Below are 17,230 nucleotides of genomic sequence, written 5' to 3' on the forward strand. Positions count from 1 at the left end.
GTCTGAGCAGGGAGGGCAAGGAGGTTCGCCTTTCACATCAACTCTGGTCATTGGACTGTGGTGCTGAGGAGAATGGGAGGCTGTCTGAGCTTAAAGGAAAAGAGGGTCACAACAGCTTAGCACAGCTGAGCTCAGCATCTCTGAGCCCCTTCCAACTCTCAGAATTCTGTGATCCTGGCTCTGTTCTCTGATCTCCTTGCCCTCTATCACGCAGAAAGTCGTGTTAGACTCTCGTGACATCTGGTCAACCCCTCTTTTAGTTGGGGAGGAAGAAGAGGAGGATCAGGGATAAGTTTTATTTTGATGACGTTGAGTCCAGTTAAGGCAGTGGTTCTCAACCAGGGGCAATTTTGTCCCCCAGGGATATTTGCAATGTCTGGAAATATTTTTGGTTGCCAAAACCAAGTGGGTGCTACCAGCATCTAGTCAGCCGAGGCCAGGGATGCTGCTAAAGATCCTATAATGCCTAGGAAAACACCCCCAGAACACATAATTAACCATCCTAAAATGTCCATAGTGCCAAGGTTGAGAAACGTTGAGCTAAGCTGACTAGGAGGTGCTGGAAATATGGGACCAGGATCCCAAAGAGCAATTGAGCCTGAACAGATAAGGACTGACTGTGTAGAGGTGATGGCAGAGAAGTGAAGGGTGACCTTTGGAAACTGCATCACAAAGTACCAAGGAGGAGGGGCGGGCAGGGAGCATGGAAGGAGCACTCAGAGAAATAGGAGGGAAACCAGGATCTGTCACAGTGATGGAAGCCCAGAGTTTCCAGAAGGAGGAGGTTGACAGCACCGAAGGCTAAACACTGGTGGGGGATGAGGGAGGAGAGTCACCTAAAGAACAGTTTGAGGGTGTTGCCAGGGACCTAAGCTGCTAACTAGGGAAAAGCACAAACCACCTCCGGTAGGGCCATTCCTGGGTAGCTTCAGGGCTCATAGAAGGGTAGGGGGGCGGGCAGCATGCCAGGGGACCACGAACTGTGTGTCCTGTGTGCAATCACTGCTGCTCGGGAAGGCCACTGACTGAGCCCTAGTTTCCTTACCTAACAGATTAAAGGGCTGGGTTTTCACAGTTGCTCTTAGCTCTAAAAGGGTCCTCCATTCTAGATTTCAACAGAAAGGATGTCAGACACAAATGTAGGTTATGTGGCCACGCTGATTTCCATGGGGCTATAGGCGAGAGTCACTGCATAATCTTTTGCAGTTACTGAAGCCTGATGTTGACATTTAGGGTTTCCCTGCAGTGGCGGGGAAGTAGGCGCTTTCATACATTGTGGGTGAGAATGTAAATCTGTCCAAACTGGACTGAGAATACACTTGCATAAATACATCAAAATTTAAAACGGACATATCCTCTCTCAAAGCTATACCACATGTGAGACTGCAGTCTAAGGAGGTAATCAGACAAGCGCACAAAGATGTTAAGAACAGGGGTAAAAAATGGAAATGACTTAAATACTGGGGGGCAAGTTAAAGAAAAGTGTATCCATACAATGCAATACTATACGGCTATTCAGAAGGACGATATTCCCTAGCCTAGAAAAGGTTTATAATATACATGAAAAAAAAAAAAGCCAGGCTGCAAAACAGCAAGTACATATGATTATACTTCCATGAAGCTACCATCTATGAATCTACATGTCTAGGGTGGTTCTAGGCATAGAGAGAATTGGCACGTAGCTGTCTCTACAGGAGACTTTGGGACACTTTCTCAGATTTTCAATTTTCTACAACAAGCATGTGTTCTATTTGTGTATCAGAAAAGCTGAACGTATTAAAATATGTCCACCAAATAAAATGTTCGGGCCACCTGAAAATGTGTGATTCCCTCTCCTTCGAGTGGGGACTTAAAACTCCTTTGCTGCGGGCTAGAAGGACCAGGCGCCAGCTGAGCCCCAGCATCTGGTTCCCCCGTCCCCCCTAGGTGGGGATGACAGTGGGGTTAAGCTGAGCCTTCAACACACTGAGCTCTCCCACGGGACAGAGCTGGTGGTCCAAAGGGGCCAGAGGGGAGGTGAGGGAGACAAAAATGAACCGCTGTCCTAGCCTGGGGAGGATGGTGACACTAAGTCACGTGAACGTGTCTGCCTATGAAAGAGGCTGTTTTTAAAGTTCCCTTCCAAGAAGATATAAACTACTATGTATAAAATAAATAAGGGGCTTCCCTGGTGGCGCAGTGGTTGAGAATCTGCCTGCCAATGCAGGGGACACGGGTTCGAGCCCTGGTCTGGGAAGATCCCACATGCCGTGGAGCAATTAGGCCCGTGAGCCACAACTACTGAGCCTGCATGTCTGGAGCCTGTGCTCCGCAACAAGAGAGGCCGCGACAGTGAGAGGCCCGCGCACCGCGATGAAGAGTGGCCCCCGCTCGCCGCAACCGGAGAAAGCCCTCGCACAGAAACGAAGACCCAACACAGCCAAAAATAAAAAATAAGTTAATTAATTAATTTAAAAAATAAATAAATAAAATAAATAAGCTCCAAGGATATGATGTATAGCACAGGGAATACAGCCAATATTTTATAATAATTTTAAATGGAGTATAATCGATAAAAATTTGAATCACTATGTTGTACACATGAAGCTAATATTGTAAATCAACTATACCTCAATAAAAAAATTAAAATAAATAAAAATCAACGCTCTCTTCCCTTCTCGCTGGCAGCAATGTGAATAAAAAAATACTAAGTGGGTGGGAAGGTATCGGGAAGGAAAATCGTTTCCCTTGATTTTCTTCTCAAAATAAAAGAAGATGAGACATACACTAGTAAATATGATAGAGGACCAACCTTTGAGGCGGTGCTCAGACCACGCAGAGCAGAATCACCTGGGGACTTGAAAAAAATCGCCCTCTGCTTGCCAAGCAAGGCAGCTGGCAGGAAGTGGTCAGATGAGGGCCGATTTCCTTTCACAGTGCCCTGCACTCAGGAGTTGGGCCCTGAGAGACCACGGGGGGCCAATTTGGGGTTCCCTCCCACCTCAGGCTCAATGGAACAGGGTTAGAATGCACGGTTAACACAAACCTTGGACTGGGTCCCTCGCGGGGAGAAACCCTTTAGTGCTTCCCACGGCTGATGGGTCAAGTCCTCGTCCCTTCACGGGACATTCAAGGCAGTCACTGGCTGCCATCGCTGACCTCTCCAGTGGGACCCATGCTGCAGCCGCTCACACTACTCTCTCCCAAGCCACTCTGTGTTCCCCAGTGTGCCCTGTGGTCCCCTGGAGCCCTCTGCCCGCCCCACCTCCTACTGGGGCCCTGGGGAGGGCGCACACCTCTTCACAGGTCAGGCCCAGGAATCGCCTCCCGGGAGGCACCCCCTTCGACCCCGTGCCCCGCAGTTCCTGGTGCAAAGGCCACCACCACACTGGACGTCTTCTATACTTACTGTGCACAACAGGGCAGGGATGCATCTCGTCCCTCCCTGGATCACTAAGGCCCGGCACCACATCAGCAAGGACAGACGTCAGCTAGAGGGACTGGGGGCCCAACAATGGTCTTTCTGAACAACCGTCAGACAACCCACCAGCCACAGCACTGGCCTCCCCTCCCCACGCAGAGGGCTCGGGCGCAGCTCTCCTGGCCAGGCCTTGGGACTGTCTCCCTCCTTCTCCCAAGTCAGACGGATCACACAGCTAAGACCCTTCCTGGAAGCAAGTGTGAGCCCAGGTTTACAAAGGCGGGACCATGAGTCCAGAAAACCCCTCAATCTGTAAGGGCTCTCGGGCAGATCTTCTCTTGATGCACATGTTTTTCCAGTCTTCAACCTCCCCCGAAATAATCCCTGACTAAAATGATGTCTTTGTAAACAGGGAGGGCAGTCAAAATGCCAAGGGGCGTGCACCACACTCCTACAAAATCGGCTGATCTCACGTGGTGTGGAGAAAGAATTTTTAAAGTCACCAGAGGCTATGACGAAAGTCACCACAGGATAAAAAGTTGGTCGGTGCTTAAGGAGCAAACTGTTTCCATTTACGACCTCCCTCTCCTCTCCAGTCTATTCAACTAGACTGGCACCTTGGAGATCATTCTAGAACGCTGGTTCTTCACCATTTGGGGGTCATAGATGGCCCCTTCGAGGTGGGACGGTGGAATAAGGTGGGCCCGGGGCTCCCTTTCAAGTCTCGCCACCGATTTTCCATGCCTGATACTCTCCCACCCACCAGCTGAGCGACCTTGGGCGAGTTAACCTTTCACACAGCCTCAGTTTTTTTACTTGAAAGATGGAGTTGGTTAGAGAATCATCCTTTGCAGGATTGCTCTAAGCGGGAAATTAAAATGTATGAGACGAGCCCAGCTTAAAGAAGGTGCTCAAATGTTTGTTCTCTCGCCTTGTTTACTTTGTTCCCAGAAGAGGCGGACCCAGTCTCCCTCCCTCCCTCCACCCTGAGGCTCCGCCGTTCCCAGCCTCCTCCCCCGCCCCCATCAGAAGCCCGCTGCCACCTCAGCTCCCTTGCAGTCAGATTAAACAGGCTCGTGTGGCAACGTCACCCATCAGTTAGAACATTGTTTCCATGGGAAATGGCTCTGAGGTTCCAGACAGCCCGCTCAACTCAGAAACCAACTTTTGGAACCGCAGCCCCTGGGCGGAGGAGGCGGCTAAGCGCTGGTTCCCATGGCAACCACCGCTCCCAGAGCCCTTCCCAGTGCCAGAGTAACCCAAACCCCGGCTCATACTGGAAACTTCTTTCTAAAAGGCAGTATACAAAAATGGGCAGAAGACCTAAATAGACATTTCTCCAAAGAAGATATACAGGTTGCCAACAAACACATGAAAGAATGCTCAACATCACTAATCATTAGAGAAATGCAAATCAAAACTACAATGAGATATCATCTCACACCAGTCAGAAGGGCCATCATCAAGAAATCTAGAAACAATAAATGCTGGAGAGGGTGTGGGAAAAAGGGAGCCCTCTTGCACTGCTGGTGGGAATGTGAACTGGCACAGCCACTATGGAGAACGGTATGGAGGTTCCTTAAAAAACTACAAGTAGAACTACCATATGACCCAGCAATCCCATTACTGGGCATATACCCTGAGAAAACCATAATTCAAAAAGAGTCATGTACCAAAATGTTCATTGCAGCTCTATTTACAGTAGCCCGGAGATGGAAACAACCTAAGTGTCCATCATCCGATGAATGGATAAAGAAGATGTGGCACATATATACAATGGAATATTACTCAGCCATAAAAAGAAATGAAATTGAGCTATTTGTAATGAGGTGGATGGACCGAGAGTCTGTCATACAGAGTGAAGTAAGTCAGAAAGAGAAAGACAAATACCGTATGCTAACACATATATATGGAATTTAAGAAAAAAATATGTCATGAAGAACCTAGGGGTAAGACAGGAATAAAGACACAGACCTACTAGAGAATGGACTTGAGGATACGGGGAGGGGGAAGGGTAAGCTGTGACAAAGCGAGAGAGAGGCATGAACATATATACACTACCAAACGTAAGGTAGATAGCTAGTGGGAAGCAGCCGCATAGCACAGGGAGATCAGCTCGGTGCTTTTTGACCGCCTGGAGGGGTGGGATAGGGAGGGTGGGAGGGAGGGAGACGCAAGAGGGAAGAGATATGGGAACATGTGTATATGTATAACTGATTCATTTTGTTATAAAGCAGAAACTGACACACCACTGTAAAGCAATTATACTCCAATAAAGATGTAAAAAAAAAAAAAGGCAGTATCACTGCCTCGACGATTTTAATGACATGTATACGAAAACTTTAGGCATCTTTCAGCTGAGAAATAAGCTTTTTTGGTGGCTGTCTTTTGCTCCCTTTCTCTCCCCACGATTAGCACCAGCCTGCTTGGTTTGAAGTGGTTTCCTGAATGGCAGATTTCATCTTCCCAGCAACTGGGGAGCTCCAAGAGGACAACAGCCACGTCTCCTCATTCTCTTGACCTCTCACAGGGCCAGGCAGGGCCCAACACGTGGGAACCTCAGGGTGTATTCGCTGACTGACTACTCCATACTGGCCCAATAAGCAGGGCGTGACACCCTCCCTTCGGACAGGGGTAGGCTCGTGTCCCTAGGAAGAGAGGAAGGGGGGCCTGGGTGGACCCATGACCCCAGAATAACCTTTTCACCCAGCAATTTTCAAAGTGTGCTTGGAGCGGGTTCCTGAGACCTCCTGGGAAGCCTTGTGCAAAGCCCCCTCTGTTCTCAGGGGGGCAGCTTGGGGTGGAGTGTCAGTCATAGCCTTGGACTCTTCAGCCAGGCAGCTTGAGTTCCACTTGTGTCTCTGACATGGACTCCCTGTGTGATGTGGAGCGAGTTTCTTAACTTCAGGGAGCCTCAGTTTCCCCATCTATAAAACGGAACAGGACCCTCAAGAATGTGTAATTACAGTCCCAGTGGTGGGGGGGGAAACTGGAGGGCCCCCAGTGAGGGCATATTTGCACTGATGTGCAAAGCAGCTGGGCCCCTGGGCCCGCTCCAGTGTGCTAGAGCCTAGTGATCTGGACCCCTGCTTGCCCCATCCATGGCCCTGAGAGCACCTGAACGCATAGGGCTTTTGGAGGACCCAACACAGTAACAAATCCTAGGACAGCAGTGGGCCCCAGCAGCCCCCCAAAACAGCAGTGCCCAGTGTTTATTATCTCTTACCAAATCTGCCGCCTTCTCCCCAAGTTCCCAGTTTCTAGGGCTTCTACAGAGCTTGTTTCCCAAAAGAACAGCCCAGAACACTGCCCATTTTTCTAAGTGGGCACACGGTAGAAGAAATGGCTTTGGCTGCAGACACTGTCAAGGGGCTCACGGGCTTCCTGGCCTCTCCATGCTCCCCATCCCCCCAGCACCACTTCCGAAGTGGTATCATAGTCCTAGCCAGAAGAAAAGGTGCCCAGGAGAGGCTACATAGCAGTAACAACCCCCACTATTTAGTGGGCATCAGCAGTGCATGGATCAGACACCGAAGGTCAGGCTTGGAACCGTCGTGTTGCACTGCCTAGAATTCTTTTGGTCATTAGTTTTGCAACAGCACAGGACTTTTCCTTGACTGTCTTTGTGACTCGTAACCCATAGGGCACTCTTCATCTTCTCTGACTGTAGGCGCTGTGGCAGTGGTCATCCCAGAGCCTCTCCCAAAGATGCTACCAACTTAAATGAAGGTTTAGTTCTCACTGCTTTTTGTTTCTCTATTTCCATACTAATGATTTTAAAGACCTCCCCTAACCCCATCTGTCAAACTACAAGTTGTCTGGTAAATAAAGCTGGAAGAGGGGGACACATTCAGTATTAATGCAGCTCTTGGGAGAGTGAGTGGACTTTCATTCACATTGAGCTGAATCAGCCCTGGGAAGCTAATCTCATCTCTGTGACGTCTGGGTGTGCCCAGTGCAGGGGGATGAGGATACACTGGGGGGTGACCCAACCCATGTGGAGGAAATGGCTCTGCATTCCAGGAGCTGCCCGTCCCTTCTGCACAATTCCCAGAAATGGGCAGCTCCCCCAGGGCTGCTGATTTGCAGGCTGTGCAAAAATGGCGTGCAGCCCCGCCAGGGGTCCAGGCCCCTTGGCATTCCTAAGGCTCCACTCTCCCCTCCCTAAGACTCTGCTCTGCCCTTTGTCTCCCACCTTTGCTAATCCCAGCCCAGCACTGTCACTGCATCACTCAACCCCTCCGGGAAGCCAGTACATTCAGCTCACTTGATGATTAAGATTTAACCACCAATCCAACCGTGTGTTACTTTATGCTGTACAGGCCCTTAAACATCATCAGGTCTGGATGGTATGTGGTATGGGTGCCTCCCCCACTTTCCCAGAGCCATGGCAGACACCACAGTCCATCGTGGTCCTCTTTCCTGCTCCGTCTTACAACCCTTTTCAACGCAGCACCCTTGGCAGCCAGAACCGGGTGACTGGTCCGGAGAGGAAACTTGTTTGCCGTCCCAGATCGAACCCGCTACTCTTTAGGTTCCCTCCAAAACATCCCACCTACTGGCCATCCTGTTCCATGGGAGGGGCTCAGGACCTTCTCGGGGAGCCTGCCTGGCTATCTCTGGAGAACTCTGTTACCCAAGTCTTCCGGGTAATACATCAGCCCCCGGCTTTTCTACCCCATTAAATCCAAGTTCCTCTGCCAGGATCACACCTGGACTGCTAACAGCAGGGCAGAAATATCAGACAGGAGTCCTGAGATCCAGACGAAGGCCAGTGCTTGAAGTAAGCCAGGCCCTTGACCTTACTCACGAACCCCAAGTACCACGTGCTTTCTTATAGCACAACTGTTAACACCAGGGTCTTACTTGCTAGTGTGTGAGTACCTCCTGACAGAGCCTGGAGCTTAGCCATCTACAACCCAGCACTATGAGTCCCAGAAATGACCTGCTATAATAATTACAAGGGTGATCATGTTAAAAATAATAGGAGCACTTAATTAACGTAGGCAATGTGTCTGATGCTGTTGGAAGATTTTACCAACTTAACTCATTTAATTGTCGTTAACAACCCTGTGAGGTATAACTTTGTCCCCATTTTACACTTGAAGAAATTTTGAGACATAAAGAAGTAAAATAACTTTTGTAAGGTCAGCCAGCTAGAAAGCAGCAGTGCCAGGATCTAAAACCACAACAGTGTGGCTCCAGAGCCCGTGGCCAGTGTGTCATGCTAGGCAACCTCTCGTGGCGGGCAGCGTGGTGGGTGGGTGCAGAGTCGGGCCAGGCCAGAGGCAGGAGATCCAGAAGTGCTGGGAAGAGGCCAGCAGTGAGCCGGGGAGGTGTTGCCAGAGTCAGGGAGGCCTCCAAGGCCGGACCGCTGCCCCTGCGGGAGAAGCAGCTGAGAGGTCAGGGCCCAAGGGGCACCCAGGGTAAATACTAGTCACTGGGAACAGACACGCCCCCCCCCATCCCAACTGGGACAAAGTCTGCCAAAGAGGGCACAGGTCTGGTACTGCCAGGTGCTCCTGCCCTGAGGACCAGGGAGAAAGCTGAGGGATCAGGCAGCTGGCCAGCAACGTGGGAACGCCGGGGAGGGGTTCTGAGACCTCCTATTTCAGCACCCCTGTCTGGGGCCCTCTCCACTGTGCTGGTCCCTGCCCCAGCCTGTCCCCTTGTGGTCCTACGCACCGGCTGCTCCCCGCCCAGCCTGGGGCTGGCGCCTCACCTGGAACCCCTCGCCAAGGAGCCTGAGCTAGGAACTCGCACAGCTGCAACCTTAGGCAAGTTACTGACATTCTGTCCCTCGGTTTTCTCTTCTGTAAAAGTGGGGACAGTGGCAGCATGTGACTTGTGGTGGTCATGATAGGCTACATTTATTTGCTTGGCCCAGTGTCTGGCCCATAGAGAGCCTTCACTAAACACCAGGGAGTTACCATCACCAGCATCCTTCGAAGTCCATCCCACGTCCCTCCTCCTGCAGGAAGCCCTCCTGCCTCTCCAGAGTCCTTCCTGAGCTCATGCCCTGCAAACTGGCTGGTTCCACAGATGACAGCTCAACAGAACTCAGCCCCTCGCCACTCCGTCCTCGGGGCGCTCTCACGCCCATCTGCCGGCTGTCTCAGCTCCCCCATTCCGCCTTGGGGGGCAGCCCACCGCAGCCACGCTGGAGGACAACAAGCCCCCGCATGCTGCTGACCCAATGATGAAGGAGATTTAAGCTCCTCAAAGACATTTCCCCAAATATTCAGGAGTTGCTTGTTCACTGAATAGACTGCGCAGCAGATACCAAATTGCTGGGAAGTCAGCATGAAACGGTTTCTCCCTCTGGTCTTTAAACCCGGAAGTGCTCTCCATCCTAAAACCTAGCCCCTCTCTGGGTTCCTCCCATTTTGGTGGATTTATCCTTGGAAAGAAAAACCTGTTAAGGACACATGACATGAGAAAGGGCCCATTTTTCCTGAGCCCAGAGGAGAATGATCCAGGAGGAGTAAAGTGGACAGGCCGCCAGTGCTGGCCACCCTTCCCCCAGTGCACACAGAGGGTCAGATCCGGAAGACTTGCACGTCCAGTCAGTACTCCCAGAGCACCTCCAATGTGCCTGGCCCTCGGAGCTGGGGAGATGGAGATGAATGAGCCCCAGCGCCCGGCTTTGGGGCTCATGGGGTGTGTGTGTTGGGCGGGGGGCAGACAGACAGAGGACTACAGTATACAAGGCTAAGTGGGAGCACAGGGGCAGCGGGGGGCATCTCACCCAGCCTGGGGGCATTGCAGAAAGCTTCCCGGTTGAGGCAATGACAAAATGGGGTCTTGAAGGCCAAGTAGGTATCAGCTAAGGTAAGTGATAGGGACAAGCATATCCTAGGTGAGGACCAGAAGTTGCAAAGCTGTAAAGCACAGAGGTGTGAAAAACCAAGAAGGTGCCAAGTTCTGCAAGCAGCGCCTGTGACTGGAGCGCAGCATGCGTGACGGGTGCGGGGCGGTGGGAAGGGGAGTGGGGAGGAGCCCCTGCAGGCTGCCTGACAACTGGGGGTGTTTGTCTTTGTATCCAGAGCACTCGGCACAGTGCCTGGCACGCAGTGGCTGCTCATCAGCACAGACTGATGAAGGGACAAGTGCAGGGGTTGCAGGGCGCGGCAGTGGGAAGCACAGGGGCCCCGCATGACCTCGAGGCCCCCGGACCCTCCCCTCCCCTCCCCTCCCCACAGGCGCGCCATGCAGGCTCGCTGGAAGGCCGCGCGGCCCAGCAGGCCCACAGCTCTTTCTGATGACCGCAGTGAAGTTCACCAGCCAGAAAAGCCCAGCGGACGCTGCATAACGTGCACAGGACAAACCGAGGGCTCCAGAAGCGCAGGGGAGAGGCGAGGGGAAGCAGACGGCAAAGGGCTGCAGGCCGGGTGGGAGCGGGAAGGTCACGCAGGCGGAGCTGGCCTGGCCACAAAGGCCCAACGGCAGAGCTGTGTGGGGTGGCATTTGGCTCCCCATTTGCCATCGGGGAGCAGGGTCTGAGGCGTTAAGGCACGTGCCCGAGGGCGCAGCTTGGAAAAGGGCGAAGCTGGGGTGTGGCATCCAGAGTGACAACTAAACACTAGAATTCTGCCCCACTCCCCGCCCAGCTAGCCCAGGCGGCTGGGTGGGTCTGCGGGGGTCTCCGATCTGAGGGGTTACCGGGGGCTTCGGCGTCTCAGGGTCCGCACGACCCTTCAGAACAACGTGCTCCACTGGCGTCCCCGGGCCACGGAGGTGCTGCCAACTGGCCGCTTGGCCCTCACGGGCTGAGGTCGCACCCCAATGCCCGGGCCCCTGTGTCCCCATGTCCCACCACCACAGGGAGGTTGGGGCTGCACTCAGTCCAGGGGTGAGGGGCGGGGCTGCCGCCTGGCCCGCAGCTTCCTCGAGGGGCAGAGAGGAGGAAGTGGCTTCATCTTTGGATTCTTATTCTCAGTCCTGGGGGCCACTCCGACTTCCCTAGGGCCGGGCAGTCTCACCCGCAGCTGAGGAGGAGCTGCCCAGCCTCAGGCTGGCATCTGCGTGCCCATCGGGAAAGTCACCCTGGCCATCACCCCAATGCAGAGGGTCGTCTTCTGGACACTCTGGGGCTCCCCAAAGTGAGGCCCTCAGACTCCCGAAAGCCTGGCAGGCTGCTCTGCATCCTGATTCAGCTGCTCCCTCGGCCCATGCCTGGAGGAGGGGCTCCTGCGAGCCCTCCCCCCACCCCCTCCCTGGGCTGCTCAGGCTCAACCCCGCACACAGGACCCCCGCCAGCCCGCCCCACCCCTCTCTCCTCGGTCTCCCCCCCGCAGCTCCAACATCCCTTTACCTCAAATCCCAGGCCAAGGCCTCGTGGCACATCTCCTGCCTGGGCCCCCCTCACGGGCGCCGCCCTCCCGCCACTCCAGCGCGGCCACGCCTCAACCAAGCCCGGGCGCAGTGCTCCTCCTGGAAACCACCCCGGAGCCTGAAGCTCTCCCCACGGGCCCTCCCTGAGCTGACCGGCATCACGTCCCCGGCGCCCGGCGCCCATGCGTAGGGCCTCGCGGAGTCTGCCCGGGAATGCTGTCTGCCCGCCCTCCCTCTTCACTCTCCCCGGCCTGTGAAAACATTCCCTCTAGGAGGCACGGCCGCCCTGCACCCCAGGCTCCCAAAGCCACCCCTTCGTTCCCGGCCTCTCCTGCTCCCCAGGCCTCCTTCCACTGAGCCGCCTTGCCTGCGTCTACGAAGTGTCACCAGGTGGCAGGTGGCAGCCAGTGTGCTTTGCAGCCACTATTCCACTGATTCATCATAGCTACCTCATGGAGAAGGCTCTGTGCAGCCCCTGAGGTCCCCAAGGTTCCATGGTTGTCCAAGCCACACATCGCCACCTGCAAGTGACCACGAGCTCCCAGCTCAGCCACACGGCCACGCTGCCTCTTCTCCCTTCAAATCTAGGGGCTGGGAGTTGTTTTACTGTCACATTTCCCCTGTAGGGGTGGGGCCGGGGGCCACAGGCTGGGCTTCATTTTCCTTATCTCGGGGTCACCCTGGAGCTCTGGCACAGCTTTCTGCACAGAAATGCTTCCGGTGTCTGCTGTCTGCATTCCCCAAATGCAGGGGTGACCCTGAGAGTTGGCTGGGATTCTGCTTGGGTGGCGGGTAGGCTGAAGTGCTGTGGGCCACATAGAGAAGTGGGGTGGTGGCCCTCACAAGGGAGATACCATGTGAGCAGTCCCACTGGACACACAAGGGCACCAGCCCAGAGGAGGAGTGGGTGACTCTAAGGGGGTCCTTCCCTGTCACCCACACTCCCAAACACTGAGCCCCCTGTAGCTCCCAGGGCCCAGTTCCCTGACCATCCCTGCCTTCGGGCTGGGGATGCCACACCCCACCCCCAGAACCCCCTGATGGAATCAAGGCAGAGGTTCTCATACTGTCTTTCTCCCTAGTGGAGGCAACCGGAGCACAGCTTCACAGGCTGCCCCTCAGCGCTGTCCCAGCCCAGAAAAAGGGCAGGGGTGGTGAAAGACAGCAAAGGGAAGGCCTGGATGCCGGGGGCAGGCCTTCCTCTGTGTCAGCAACCCCCTGCCTATGAGATGGATGCTTCTTGCCAGGGCTGAATGGTTAAACTCCAGCCCCCCGCCTCCTACCTGACCCACTATCTCAACTGCTTTACCCTGCAATAGCAGAAAGAGGGACTCAGGAGACCAATGGACACCCCAAACTCATGTGTAGGCAGAGGCCAGGTCGATAAATGAGAGAAGGGGACAGGCACAGGCAATAGGGAGCAGTGGGGCCTGTGGTAAACAGGAGGCCACTGGTACCTTCCACCACCTGACTGCCATGACAGAAGCATATCTGCAACGGGGCTTCCAGTCAAAAATTTTAAAGGGTAGCCAGAAATCTGAATTTTTATGTGAAATTGATTTTGTACACGTTGGCTACCAATTAAAAAGTTTTACACATTCTATAAGCCAAATAAATCACCTCCCTGGGGTGGGGGGGCACCTGCTGCTACCCTGCCCCCTTGAGCCTGCCAGCACTGCGTGGTGTGGCCACTCCAAGGCAGACGACCCTTGGCGCGGCCTTGGCCTGTCCCAGCTTCGGCCGCAAAGAGGTGTGAGGTTAAAGGAAGTAGCAGCGACAGTGCGGAGCAGCTGCAGGGCTTGGTCGGCTGGAAACTTTCCGGTCCAGCCACCTTGAGCTGGGGGAGAGCACACAGCCACCCCAGGAGCACGGCAGAGCCCGCGGAGGAAGAGGGCAGACAGGCACATTCAAAAAGGACCGCTGCTTTGATTTGTTTCCATTGTTTGTATTCCAAAGGTTAAACATCATAAATGAAAAATGTGAAAAATTTTATGTTCGACCCAAAATGAGAAAGAAACAGGATCTAGGCCCTTCCCTGAGGTGAGGAGAGGCGACCCAATCCCCATTCTAAACGAGTAAGCAGACTGCAGAGAGAAGGGCTGGAGCAAAACAAAAGGGAAACTTCCTGAACACGAGGCGGGCAAGGCCATGAGCGGCCGGGGAGGTGTGGGGTTTTCCTCAGCAAAGGGAAAGTCCAGGGAAGCAGGACCAGGGTGGGAGGGTCCAGCCGCCTGGCCGTGGAGGCTTGAACCAGGCTGGAGGTGGGGAGGGATGTCTTCTCAGGGACCCTGCCACACTCCGGAAGGGCAGGAGGCCACTCTTCACATCTCTCCCCCGAAACCCTAAAGGGTGGCTGCATCTTTCCTGCCCTCCTACCCAGCCTGGCCAGGCCAGACAGTGAGCCGTGGATGCAGAGGGGGCACAGGGCAGAGTGGGCAGACCTACTCCGTTCCCAAGGGGCAGGAGCCGCCTAGAAGCCGCCATTGGCCAGGGGGCCGGCCGCCCACCTCTCTTTCTTCTATATACAGCACTTTTATAAGAAGTCATGACTCAAAGCATTTGCCCCTCTGCTGGGAATGTGACGTCAGGCAAACCACTCAACCCGGGTGTGCGCCTCCGTTTCCTCATCTGTTATCCACGTCCTCACCTCCCAGCGTTTCTCTGCGAACAGAATGAGCCAATACACTCAAGTGCTTAGAACAGTGCCCGGCACAGAAAGTGTTATTATTACTGTCCTCCTCCTCCTCATCCTCATAAGTATGTTGTGGGAACTCTCCCCAACGTCCCCTCCACCAGATTGCACAGAAGGGTTCCTGGGGCCACACAAGGCTGCTTTCCAGGCTGCCCCAGAGCACTCAGGACAGGGGCAGGAGGGGAAGGAAGCGGCTGCTTTTTATTTATTTAAAAAAAAAAATTTTTTTTTTTTTTAGTTTCTGCTTTATAACAAAGTGAATCAGTCATACATATACATCTGTTCCCACATCCCTTCCCTCTTGCGTCTCTCTCCCTCCCACCCTCCCTATCCCACCCCTCCAGGCGGTCACAAAGCACCGAGCGGCTGCTTTTGAATCACCACCTTCAGCCCGCGCGAGGCGCCCAGCGCAGCCTCCTCTACAGGGAGACCTCAGCCACCCAGCGGGATGAAGGATCACTGCTCCTGCCTCTGGGCCACCCCAGGGCTCAGCAAGGAAGCACATTCTATTCCTGATGATCTGAGGAATGATCCCCACCCACAGTCCGTGCTGGCTTGCTTCGGGGGTGCAGGGAAAGGAGAAACTGTGGAGCGACATCCCATCGGCGGGGGACGAGCCCGAGCAGGGTAAAGCTGGAGGTAGAGATGTCAGGAGCGTGGAAATGACTCCAACGGACCCGGTGTTGAATCCCGGCTGTGCCACTTACTAGCTGTGTGACCTCGGACAAATGACGTATAAACCTCTCCGTGCAAAACTAATCCTTGGTAAATGGGTAGCAGCAGCCAGCTGGAGGTGGAATCAGGCCGAGTGCCGTGGCCAGGGCCGATCGTTAGAATGCCTGTGTATCACGTCCTGACCACGTGCTACACTTCCCTGACCAGCACCTCAGACTAGGTGAGGTCACTGCTCTAGTTCCCAAGACACCCAGCTGTCTGTCTTGACGGCACTTTGCATGCTGCACTCAGTTGCCTAATTGTTTATGATGCAATGTGTCTTCCCCACCAGACTGTCAGCTCCAGGAGGGCAGGGCCCATCCTCCGTTTTATTCTCCACTGTATCTCTGGAGCCCAGCGCATGCCTGACACCAAGAAGATGCTCAATAAATATCCTGACCTACATCAGCTCTAAGCCTCACAGCTACTCTGAACACTGTCCTAACACAAAGGAAAAAAGATGAACACTTGAGTTTGCTCTGGTCATTGGGAAAGCCTGACTCAAGAGTCTGACCTGGCTTGGAACCGTGACAGTAACAACCCCACAGCTCCTGCTGTGGTTCCTGCAGAAGGTCACGGTGTAGGTCTGGGGTGCATGCCTCTTGCTCAGACAAGCTCTTTATTGGCTCTTTTCAGGAGCAAAAGGGTAGGCTCCCAGCCTTGTCTCCATGTCTTTACTCCTCTATAGTCAAAAGTAATGGAAATTGGGAGTTTTCAGAAGTTCTGGGGGAAAGTGTCCAGGAAAATTGGTCCCTGGAAAATGGCAGTCAACTAGGCTTGAGGAGATGGAGAGCCGGGGAGAAAGTCTCCAAGGGCGTGAGCAGGCAAGGGACGGGTGTCTGACGCTCAGTTTTAATTTCTGCCCCGTTCTAAGCTACGGGCAGCCCCCTTTCTCAGAGGCCCTTGGTGACAGCCTGTTACGTACAACAGCCGTGGCTCCGCGGGGCTTAGGGAACGAGGAAGCCACACCTATGGTACCCACGCAAAGTGTGGCAGCTGACCCCGGAGCTCAGATGGCCTGCTGGCATGGTGCCCACCCTGCAATCCCCAGAAACACTGCAGCTGGGGACGGTTTCCATCAACGACTGCGTAATCTTCAAAGAAAAATAAATGATACACTCAGAAAACCGGCACAGGGAGAAAATCCTTGGGGAAGAATGAAGATCTGTTGGGGCGAGCACCTCTCCATTTCCACGTATGTGGGATGAGGGCCCGGCCCCGCATGACCGGGCTAGAGGAGAAAGGCGGGGGGGATGCCTGAGACATGTGTCACAGCAGCACTGTCCCTATTACAGACACCGCTAAGGAGGCCCACGGCAGATGCGGACTTGCCCAAGGTCACATAGAGGACAGGCGGGGGGGGGGCAGAGACTCAGCAGGGGGGCCCTCTGGCCTGCAGCCGGGCCCCTTCCCACTCTCCTGCAGGTCTTCTGAGGAAGGGAGGCAGGACTGAGGTTCCCTGAGGCCCCTCTGGCTGCCAATCGCTGGTGGTGCCAGACCCTGCCTGGGGCCCTCTCCTTCCTCCCTTCCACACAGAGGCTCTCCCAGCCTCCACCCAGCTTTCCTATCCACACCAGCCCTAAGGAGAAAACAGCCCCTGCTGAGTGCTTTATTAGAATGGTTATTTGATGGAAGTGCTAAGTGACCTGCTCCCACTCCCCTTTTCCATCCCTCCAGCCATCCCCAGTTTGAGCCCAGAAGTAAAACAAAGGCTTTGTTTCTTTATTTTGATTTCCTGCTTAAAATCTCAAACATGCAGGAAACACCCACCCAGCCCCAGATAAGTGGACTGGGGCCACTGCGGGCAGGCAGGGCCAGGGGTCACTGAGTGGGGTGGCCCGGAAGGCTCTGATGCCAGCTGACCTTAGCTCCAGGGAGCGCCAGCAGGGCACCGGGGCCTGACTTCCTTTGCGGGAAGAGAATGGGTGTGCGGAGCATATGGGGATTGCTAGGCCTTATTGACTCTGTCGCCCAGGGAATCTCAACCTGAGGAATGTGGGTGCGGAGGGACCACTGAGAAGACATATCTCCTACAAGTTATTATTTAAGATATGCCCCCAAGGCTTTGGGACCGTGGCTCCACCCTTTTC

The 17,230-nt window shown here is 54.2% G+C and overlaps 1 protein-coding gene across 3 annotated transcripts in view; it reads right to left on the reverse strand.

The window, feature by feature from the left end:
* MRAS (muscle RAS oncogene homolog) overlaps positions 1-17,230 on the reverse strand; it is a 60,550-nt gene that overhangs the window by 35,222 nt on the left and 8,098 nt on the right. The window lies entirely within an intron of this gene.

Source organism: Mesoplodon densirostris, chromosome 5, assembly GCF_025265405.1.
Source record: "Mesoplodon densirostris isolate mMesDen1 chromosome 5, mMesDen1 primary haplotype, whole genome shotgun sequence".
Classification (NCBI taxonomy): domain Eukaryota; kingdom Metazoa; phylum Chordata; class Mammalia; order Artiodactyla; family Ziphiidae; genus Mesoplodon; species Mesoplodon densirostris.